The sequence below is a fragment of the Onychostruthus taczanowskii genome, unplaced genomic scaffold, assembly GCF_017590055.1.
Source record: "Onychostruthus taczanowskii isolate IOZ18803 unplaced genomic scaffold, ASM1759005v1 scaffold10, whole genome shotgun sequence".
Taxonomy (NCBI): Eukaryota; Metazoa; Chordata; class Aves; order Passeriformes; family Passeridae; genus Onychostruthus; species Onychostruthus taczanowskii.
The window spans coordinates 7,293,701-7,305,352 of record NW_024496526.1 but is presented as its reverse complement, the minus strand read 5'-3'; positions in this window follow the sequence as shown (position 1 = coordinate 7,305,352).

The following is an 11,652-nucleotide window of genomic DNA, read 5'->3' as shown; positions in this document are numbered from 1 at the left end:
AAGACTGCTAAGCAGTTTTTAATTAACTTATGTCGAATGTTGCATAGTGGTACATCAACAAGAACTTAGAAGAACAAATCTTCATTCAGCTCAGATCAATACATGTATGTAATTCAGCGCACCTGTACGGAAATATCCTGCAAAGACACCTTAACTCTGACCCATGAGGTGCTGCAGACAGCAGAAGTCTATTTCAATAATTATTTCAGTAACAGGGATGAATAGAAATACATCCTCAGATGCTTTTGCACATACTAGTAAGTCCATATCCATCTGCCTACATTAAATTGGGTAAGTTACCTCTTGCAGAGCTAGGAGCTGAACCAGGTGTTCCCGCCATGGTAGCCCCAGTTCCCATCCTCTTTGATCTTGTAATAACTTGGTGAGAGTGAATGGCTGTGGATTCATCTGCAGGTATCTCTTTCTTCAGCAGACTCTAGTTCTGCCTTTTCAACTCCTTGGAGCTGCCTACCAAGCAGTGTTAATGTGCAGCTGTGTGCTGTGAGTTTGAGTCTTTCCAGCAGTATTATGGCTCAGATATTCCCAGGCAAGACGTGTAGCTGTGCTCCATCCTGCTGTGCCTAAATTGCTGATGATACCTGTAGTACACGTTTGGAAGATGGTGTGAATGCATCTGCACCTGGCTTAGGGATCCCAGGGTAGATCAGCCCTAAAATGTGAGGGGCTTCTCACTTGAGCTGGTGAGACTGTAGAACATGATTGCACTGTCCAGAAGAAGGTAGTATTGAAACTTTATAAGCTATTAGTTTTGTATGCTAGTAAGAATTGCCCTTTGGGAAGAAAAAAGCCCCAATATTATTCACTATGTAACTATTTTGAAAACACTCCTGGTTTGCAACACTTTTGTCGTGGCCATTTTCTTTTTTCTCTAGTGGAGAACAAGTGCTTGAGTCTGTGACAGTCTCATATGGTCAGGTATGCCTGAGTACCATCACTGGATTTCTTACAGTGGCCTGAGTGCCAATACCTTGCCTGAAGCAAGTGATAAAGAGATCACTGGGTGGGGTATTTTTTGATGAGAGCTTACTGGCAGCACTGCAGCAAGAAGAGATCTGCTCAGAGAAAATCATATCACCGTGACAGACTTCATGTGTTGCACAGAAAGAAGCCTGACATAGTCAACAAATTTCCTGCAGAGCCAAATTTTCCTCTGAACAGTATGTTCATGGATCAGTCAGGAGCATGATATATCTACTTTCATAATTAGTCCTTCTTCGTATTGCCTTTCAAGTGGTCACTGAGGTACAAGGATGAGAAAATTTAAATGTGTGAATGGTCAGTATCGAGTGGCATTTGCGTAAGCCACTACCTTCACAGAGCTCTGCAGCAGCAGCATTTCCAGTCCATTTTCTCTAGCTGATCTCTGCTTCTGTACAAAACAAACCATCTCACAACAAACAGGAGTGTGTAACTTATCCATCCTTGAACCTCTCCAGCAACAGCCTCTTGCTGCATAAATCAATGGACTGTTTACATGATGGGGCAGGGAATATGAAGTCAGGGATTTTCACTTCTCAGTATGGTTCCTATTTGAAACTTCTGTGATCTCCCTGTTACTGCCAGGTTAGTAGCAATAAAACATTTTACTGAGAATCTTTGGCAAGGAGGGGTTTTATTTTGTGCTTTTCCTGTCTGACAGATGGTTTTTGGTTGAAGTAGGGGTAGAAATTCCCCACAGCAGTTGCAGGGAGACTTGGCCACATCCACTGGCATTAATTATAATAATTGTCCTTTGTAATTAGCTGCATGCCAGAGATGGAGGCACAACGTCGCCTCTCTGTTGACTCTGATTGTTGGGTCCTTTTGTGGATTGCTCTCCCACAACTGGGAAACAGATTGTTTGGGCTGGAATTAGAGAGTTGTAGGTAGGCAGCAGCTGCTCTTGAAATTTTTTCTAATATGCTAGTTAGATGTGTGATTTCAAATTGATTTTGTTCATTTAGCAGCCTATTCAGCGGGGAAGGAAGAACAACACAAGCCCCTGTAACTGGTAATGCTCTGTTCTGATGGGGGCTCTGCCTTAGATGACACTCAGGTGTATTTGCAACTCTGTAAATGATCAGTTCCTGTTCCCCTGCAAAGGCAGAAAAGAAGCTCTGCAGGTACCTGCTCCTGGCAGAGAAATCCTTACCCATCGCATGTCATACCAGCCAATGCAGGTAGCATTGAGTTGAGCTGAATTTGGTGTAAGCATTTATTCAGTGAAGTAGCACTGCTGAAATTACACAGGGATTTTCTGCTTTCTGATTTAAACCTGGAGCTGATTTCACTGTTAAGACCCTCACATTTAATATATCAGTCTGTGTATGAAAAGCAGGGCTTCCATCCCAGCCTAACTGATGGTGAAGAACCCAGGCTTACACATTTATTTAGCAGGGTCCCCTGTTTTCTAGATTAGAATGCAGACAGTCTAAAGCTTCACATTTTTGCTGAAGGATTTCCCACCCATGGGAACAAGGGACTTGGTATCTCTTAAACAGGAGTGATAATCTTCACTAGAACTGTGAGTGAATGTTGGAGGTGGGTGCAATAACCCACAGAAGTAATGCAGATAGCCAGGTTGGGATGATAGGGCTTATACTACTAAATTTTCCTCTGAAACTTAGTCCTTCATATCATGCCAATCATATCAAGGTACAAAGGACAGAAGCTAGCATTCCTATTTTGGCAGAACTGTAACATTCCTCACAATGTACAGCACATTTGATCACATCTGCAGCAATGTTCTGACTCCCCACAGCCTGTTTTGTCCTAAAATCTCAATGCATTTCACAAATTTAAGTAACTAAGATATTTTGATAAGATGAGCAGGCAGTCTAAGCACCACATCATCAAAAAGCAAGTTAGTGTTCACAAAGGTCAGAAGAACTGCTCAGATTGTGTTTGATTCAAATCCAGAGTTTTTGCTGGGCAGTCCTGCCCCTGAACATCAGACCTAGACCAGGTGATCTGCTGATGTGGATGATGCATTTCTGCTCTTATCAGTGTTCTTGGAGTGAGTGACATCTGTGCAATCTGGCTCCTAGCATGTTGTGTGCAAATTGGTGTTTCGTGTTCAGGGTATGGCATCAATGCAATATTGAAATGAAATCCGATTTGTGTCACACAGCCCTGACAGTGCAGAAACTGCAGTGATGCTGTAGTGAGTGAACAGGTAACCAACCATGCTGAGCCACAGGATGGATGTTGTCCAGAGACACTCCTATGCAGTGTTATGAAGCCTCAGTGATAAAATTATTAACTTCTCAAAGCAAAACAAAGATATTCCACTTTATCTGGAGAAGAAATGCAGGGTGGCTGCCAACCCTGCACTGTGGGAAGAAATCTATGCTCTTTTATTTTGGCCCCATGCCAAGCCAAGGCTCACGCCAGGGATGGCTCTAACTTTGTTCTGTTTAGTTTGGATCTGTAGGAGCACAACAATACAGATTATTTTGGTGCCTAAATCAAAACTTTCAGAGGGTGAGAAAATCTAGATTTTCCTCCTGCATCAATTGCATCAGATGATTTCATCTTATGATATTGCATTGCATTATTAAAGCTGAACTTCAAAAGGGAGCAGGTGGCCCACTGATGCTATTTCACCTCCCAAGCTGGCTGGCAAATCTGTCATCTTAACATCAAGTGAGAATAAATATTGGGGGTTGCAGTCAAGGGCTTTTTTCATAAGCAGGGAGTTACTAATGATAATGGCTATTAGTGTTAAATGTTTGCTTTTTTGCAAAGGAGTTGACTGTGGTTTGTACTAATTAGTTTAGAGAGGAAAAGGAGACAGCATTTCCTCTGAAGCCATTCAATTCCCAAACCATTTTTGGGAGAGTTTGGACTACCTCTTCTTTAAATTCTAAGTGATGTGTTCATGTTGAGCATTCAAGGGTTATTTTTGCAGGCTTGACTGGAGGAGAAGGCATGGATCAGAGCAAGAAATTCTTACTTGTTGCCTATCTGTATTCTGCATAGTTCAAATCATCTCCAAATTGAAAAGAGAAATTTAAGTAGAAAGAAAACCCATATCCAGCACTCTCAGTATTCAAGGAAAAAAACCAAAACCACAAACAACACAAGGGAAAGAATCTGCATCTCAATCTCATTGTTGCATTAAAGGAGATACACTGAATTTGCAGAATGGATGCAGCAAGTTTTGAATAATAAATGAAAGGGGAAAATTGCTTCCCTGTGCTCGGAGAGAATGCCAACAGCTGTGCTGTTTGCTTGTGTGCTGCTTGCACAGATACACTGGCATCGCTCGGGATCCATGAAGGAGTGTAGCAAGTCCAGAGTTCCTCAGTTTTCCATCCTGCTCTGGCTCAATCCTTAAGAAAGTTTAAAATTCCTTTTATTGCTTATAATCAATTTTTGTTGCTTATCTCTTCTTCTCTATTGGCAACTGGCCAGTTAAAGGGAGAGTAAAGGAAAGAGAAACAAAGAGGCCAAATAAGGAAACACAAGTCTAAATACTTTAGGGTTTTTTCTTTTTGAACTCAACATTCTCTTTTTCAGTTTTGTTGTGTATTTGCTGTAAAGGAGAAATCAGGATTAGTGTTCTTGACAAAAGTCACTACCTTGAGTAGTTAATCTAGAGAACAAGTCTTTATCAGGAGTGGTTGAGCAAACTCAGGTTCTTTAGGCTGGATAAAAGGAGGCTTCGGGGGGGACCTTGTTGCTCTCTATATACAACCTGAAAGAAAGCTGTGGTAAGGTGAGAGTGGATGTCTTCTTCCGAGCTGTAAGAGATAGGACAAGAGGCAAGAGCCTGAATTTGTGCCAGGGGAGGTTTAGATTGGGTATTGGGAAACATTTCTTCTCTGGAAGGGTTGTCTGCTTCTCTGGAAGCACTGGAACATGCTGCCCAGGAAAGTAGTTGAGTCATTATCCCTAGAGGTGTCTAAAAGACGTGTAGATGTGGCACCTGGGGACATGGTTTAGTGGTGGCCTTGACAGTGCTGGGTTAATGGTTGGACTTGATGATCTTTGAGGTCCTTTCCAACCCAGATGATTCTATGATTCTGTAAATTTGATATGACAACTCAGAATCTGTTCAAAGTAAGATTGGTGCATCAATGCATCACAGATCAGACCTCCAATTTTTTTTTTTTTCTCTTGATAATCTCCTGTTCATAAAATAAGACCTGGGCTGAGTTAGGTGGTGTCTTTATGGGGGGGTTGAGTAAGGTCTAGAAACAGCAGGACACCAGTTTTTTTCAGAAAGTTAACTGAATTCAGGCCTTTGGAAGAGAAGGGAAAAGAACACAAACCCATTACTTACTTAGCTTTCATTTGAATAAAAGAAGCTTTTAATTTTTTTAAAACAAGCTTTCAATTCTACACTCAAAATTTAAGCAGATGAGTGAATAGCAAAACACAGCTCAGAAATCTGTCCCTCACTGCCAGGAAAGCCTTTTGTCTGATGTGGCAAAGAAAACACAGACAATTAGTCATTTTTATGCTTTCAAAGCATTGGTTTGATGGTGCCAAACTTTTTCTGACAGATCTCATCTACTTCAGTTATCTGCCACTCCAGTTTATGAGGTTTCTAGGGCAACTGTCATATTCATAGTGAACCACCCAGGACTCATAGAAGTCTGCTTTGCCTTTAGCATTCCTAGATTTTAGTAGCTCTCTTTTCAAAATCCCAGTAAAGTATTGTTTTCTATGACACAGGCAAATGATTTCTTGTTTTGGATTTTTGCAAGCCTGGTGGTTAGGAAGGCACCATCTTTCTCCTCTGTCAAGTGTCTTCATAGGCCAGGGGCCTATAAATATTGTTGGCCATGAATATTGTTGTAACTCTCTTGAACTTTGTTGGGAATAACATTAGCTCCATTGCTCTGGAAAAAAAATGTAACTGTCTGAGCCTGGGAGCTGGGCTCATCTGAGGAAAAAGAGAGGTGAAGAAAAAGGCAGAGAAATACAGAGCTCTGAACTGGGGCTGCAGAGAGGGGGAGTTTCTGCAGACTGTTAGTGAAATTGCTTCTATCAAAGACTCAGTGCAGCTGAGTAAGATGATATGGGGTTATTTGTATTGGTAGTACCCAGTCCTAAAAGGACAGGAGCTCATTTCCTGGCTGAAAGAGATGGGAGCCTTTGCTCTGAAAACCCACAGGCTGGGGGGAGTTCAGTATGATACCGTGGTTCTGGAATGCTTGTTCAAATATGTTTATTCTGTAAAATGGGAAAACCATTAATCATGCTACCTGGAAGAAATACATAATCTGATTAGTCTTAAATTCTATTTTTCTGGGGGAAAGTGTATATATATGCTATGATAATTAACTATGTTTGTCTCTAAAGTCAAGTCTCTGTTCTTAAAACACTTTCTTGTGAAATTAGATCATTTTATCATTCTAGGTAAGATGGATTGATAGTGATAAGGAGATGTAAGGAAGCTGCACCCCAGCTGGGTGCAGTCCAGACATGAGGCATGGACTTCCATTGATGTATTCACAGAGAGGTCCTCCTGTGTGCTAGTTTTGTGCTCCAGTGGTGCCTGGGAGCTCTTTGACAGCACTTTTAGGCTGGATGTTGTGTATTTGGAAAGCATCTAGCATGTTGGTGGCAGCTACTGAGGAAGGAGTATTCTTCACTGCCCATTGGTATCATTCTTCCTGCACTGTGCAGAGGCAGCAGCCGAACAGCATTGATCATTCAGGTCTCAGTTTCCAGGCCAGAATGTAACAAAGGGCCTTGCTGGCTCAAGAGCTTGCTAAGGATAAATGGGACCATGCTTTTCACCAGACCTTCTCTGTGAGGGAGTGGAGGGGCAAGGAAATGCAGTTTGCTATTGAAAATAATTGATAAAGTTGCTTGCTGTTCCAGCTGGAGCCTGTTTGCTGACACCATCCACCCCAGGCACTAATGCTTCCCACTTCCCTGATGAGTGGCCATTTTCTACTGCTGGCTTGGTGTAAGAATAACATGAATAGGATTTTTTATTTATTAGCTGTGTTAATGTGGCACACAGGAGCTGCATTACGTTGGGCACAGTACAAACACATTTATTTAGACTTGTGTGAAAATTACTAATGAGAGAAGATGGCTGGCCAAAGCTCTAGGCGTTCTGACACCTCTGAATAAAACAATGACATCCCAACAATGTTTAAAGTGATGATTCCAGCAGAAACTCAGCCAGCTGCTTCCAGAAACTCTTACAGAATAACATTAGCCTTCTCTAATACTCTAAAAAACAGAGGAGTTCACAAATGTTAAGAGATGGTCTTTACCCCGAGGTGTTTACAGTCCAGAGCCTCCATCCTTCACAGAAGTGTCTACTTATTTGGTGCATCCAGTGAGAAGTGTTACTTGCCTTCTTTAAAATTGTGCATGGGTCTGGATGGTCAAGACAGAAAGTAAAGGAGAGAATTAAGGAAAACTCCTACTTGCTTGAAAAGAAAGAAAAATGGAGACTTAGAGCTGAAAGGACTTGCCTGGGGCTACAGAGAGAGTCAGTGGCAGAACCCAGAATAGAAGCCAGATGTTCCAAGCCTGTAATAATATGACTTAGCCAGATTTTAACAGGCTTCCTTCAAAGCCTGTTTTCATCTTCCTTTTGAATATTTTATTTTATTTTATTTTAATTTATTTTATTTTATTTTATTTTATTTTATTTTATTTTATTGCTATATCTAGAGGGTAGTGAGGGGAGTTTCAAATAAAAATAATACAGTGAGGAATCTGAGCTTTGGGACGTTTGCTAGGATTCTGATTTACCATGAGCAAGAAGAGCTGCTCTGATGATGATTCTTAGGTAGGAACCTCAAAGATTGTAAAGTCTATAAATATTTGCTTTATTTGCAGTGAAGAGTACAGGAAGTTCTGAGTTAGCCTAATTTAGGCTTCAGTATAGGCTATTTATGTACTACCTCCTGGGACCACCTCTGATTACTGAAAGAATGACCTTATTGGAAACCAACAAGTAGGTCTGCAGTTAATTATAAAGGGTTCAGAGCCTGCTGCAGAACCCTAACAATGGCATTTTTGTGGATGATGTTATGTGTTTTTATTTAACCGTTCAAATCAGGAGAGCTTAAACAGATGGCACACACTCTCCTGCTCTCTGAGAACACCTAGAGTAAGACACTGATAATAACTGAGGGGGGCCAAGCCTAACAAGTCAGGAGAAATGGCAAAACTCAGGCTGTCTGGCCTCACTAATTACCATCTGAAAGCAATAATGAACTGGTCAGTGGGGTCAGGAACAGGTGATGCTGTGTGGGGAGGGAGAAAGGGGGGTTTGTTTGTCTTCTGCATTTGGAAGAAGTGGTTTGGACATGTTGCCTCTTTTTTAATTTTACAATAACAACAGTGACTTAATGTAATCTAAATGTGGCTTTTGGAGAAAATCTGCTTTAGAACTTATCTTAAATAATTTCCTGAAGGAAAAAAAAAAATATCAGTACAGTTCAGGATAATGTCTGAAGAGAGAAATGTAAAAAACTGACTTACAGGGCAACAAGTTTATACATGGGATGATGCTCCTCTGGGGCATCATAGAAAATGATTATACCAGATTTTGTTCATCAAGGCAAAGTAAGCTGAATCAGATACAAGGCAAAGCCCTTAGGAGGAGGAGGAACGTATTCAATTTAGTGAGGCAACTGTGATAGTAATTAAAGCCCAGATGGAAACCTTTGAATGTGTCTGGCGTCTGTGTATCCGCTGTGTTTTTTCTGTTAACTTGACATTATAAAAGGAGCACCCAAAGAATAAAGAGATGGTGTTTGAAATTTTATCAGTCAAATACTGTCCCAAATTTGATTTATTGCAAACAATCCGCAAAAATTGCTTTGGGTACATATGATACAGGCAGGGAGTTTTCTCAAGTGGTAATTCACAAAGAGAGAAATTGTACATTATTTCTAGATTTGTCTTTGCTGAAATGCAGTCAGGATTAATTACACCATTTGCCAGCTCTACTGTGAACCCCTTGTATTTTGGACATATGGATAGAATTTTATTCTGCTGTTATATATTCTCTCTGAAACAGAGTGCTATGCCGGTTACTTCATAAGCAGATACACTGCAAGATTTCAGTAAGAAACACTATACAGTTAAAAAAAAAAGTAAAAATCAGGAATTAAGAAGGGAATCATTGTCCTACTTTTTTCCCCTATAATACACAAGCCAGGAGCAAAGGATGGTACCGTATGGAAACCCTGCTAAAGGGTTAGCAAAACGTGAGGAGTGATTTGCTATTCCTGCTGAATGGAGGGCTGGGGGCGGCTGTAACTCTGGGCTGTCGCACGCACTGGGAGCCTCGAGTGTCTCCTGCCTTGTGCTTGAGTCATTACTTTATCTGGAGCAGACAGACTGCTTGCAGTCCCAAATCCTCCAGCACATGCACTGCTTGATGCCTGCTACAGGCATGTATGTGCTGCTGAGATTTACTGCTGGCTCCTGAGCAAGTGGAGAGCTGTTAGCCCCTGCCCAAGTCTGCCCAGTTTGACAGGCCAGGCTCAGCATCCCAGGCTGGCCTCAGGAGCATGGAGGAAGAGCTTGCTGTTTGGAGCAAGGTAAATACAGAAAAAAATAAAGAGGGAAGAGGGAAGATGCTCCTCTTTAAGTGTGATAAATCACTTTTCCCCTTATCATCTGTAAACACATATTTAGGGACTTTTGAAGCAGTCTGTTACTCCCTAGACAGTTTATTGGCATGTTGTGGTGTTACAGTTCCAAGCAGAGCTGTAGTTAAGGGTGTGTAATTAGTGGCAATATTAATGGTATTTAATGATACTAACTCCAGGCAGAGGTGTTTTCCCTTGGTTTTCATTATCTTTATGCTGATAATGGCTTATATCCTTTGTACTAAATCAATGTTGCCAAAATCCTCCTGGTGGTTGTCACTTAAAAAAGTATCTCTATGTGAGCATATTCCTTCCACATACACTGTCAGTCTTCATTAGTTTTTTTTCCTTTCCTTTTTTTTTTTTTTTTTCCCACGGAAGTACATGGAGCCTCTTTTGCAGTCTATATCCTGAAATAACAACAAAAAAATCCAATTTCTTAAAAATGAGGTTTGCTCTTAATGTAGAATTTTTAAAGAGCTCTGTTCCTAATCCACCTGCTCTGTGGTTTCTGAATTCCCTGTAAGTGGTTCACTGCTCACTGATGAGAACCCAAAACCCTGAGTCCCACAACTCATGAATTTGAGACAGATTAAATTTTCAGATCTAATTTTATTTTAATCTTTATTTTACCTCGAAATTTAATATTACAGGGCCTCACAAGTGACTGTCTATGGAAGGTGGTTTTTTTACATGAGTCAGGACAGCACCTATAACCTTGGAAGTGGAGTCTCAGTGTTCATGGGCTCTGTGATCAATCCTCCAGAAAGGGATGAAAAACTTGCAAGTTGGTAAAAGACTTGCATGTAATGCAAAAGAGGATCCAATTCCTGATCACCTTTTCAATCAGCTCTTCACTTCTCATCCTCTGACTTTGTTTAAAGACAAACTAATTGTAATTAAAAAAATAAAGAAACAATGGCCTTTTTTTATTCCCTACAACCAATATATTCTAGAGTTTATAAGACCACAGGTTATATTTATGGGTCTTATATTTCCAAAGGGGGTCTGTGATGCTTTTGTCTGCAATATCATTGCCACCATGGGACTGAGGTCTGAATCTTACATCAGTGTACATAAGAGAAGGCTTGAGAGATTTATAATGGGAAAATGCTGACAGCTCCATAATTTACTGCAAGGCTAATGGCAGCACTGTAGCTCCTGACAGCTCTAAACCCTTGTTCTGTGGGATGGTTTGTTTCTAATACACTCCCTTTGCTGGATCTTCCCCCACCCTCTCTCTGGATGAATGGACCTGGGCCTGTGAATATCTATATTGCTGCATTTTCCTTTAGTATTTTAACAGCCTTTCACTTTTTGGACTTCCCATTGTTGAAATTTGTAAAAGATTTCAGGAACTTCACAGCAGAAAGGCTTTTTCATATAATTTGCCTTTTTTCTTGTTGTTCTTTCTTCAGCCTGGAGTATCTTACATATTCATTGTCACACCGGATACTCCAGCAGCAGCTTTACATTTTCAAGCCCTGGTACTTTGCTGTGTCCAAAAAATGGGTAGACACCGAACAATACCTACTTTTTAACTTATTTGAGTAGAATGCTGTGCATCTGCATAATGGTTTCACACAGAAAGTGCTTTATCTTCATGAGTTAGTGAGTCAGTTTAGGGGTATTCTATTGGCAAAAGCTTTCAGAGAAATTATGCATGGTAAATTAATGAAGGCCGTCTGAGGTATTATTGTGTGTGAATGCACATGCCATTAGAATCAATGGCTGGCTGAAAAAAGTTAACGGTCATTAAGGGGCTGTTAAAAAGGCCAGTGGACACAGATTTACTCTCTTGCAGGGCTCTGGTTGGGTTAGGTGAAGACAGATTGCTATTTGCCTCCAGGCCACAGGACAGCCCAGGCTTTGTGCTTTCCTGTCCCCATTTCTCTTTGCTCCTGTCAGTGGCAGATTTAAGAGAGACTGCAAGAGCCTGTCTTCTGAGGAGGTAGAGAACATCTTCTCAGCAGGTAAAGACCTTTGCATGACTTTTCCTTAGTTTACAAGTGATTGGCAACAGAAAGTCCAAGTGATTGAGCTTGAAATGGCTTAGAACAGTGTCTCAGTG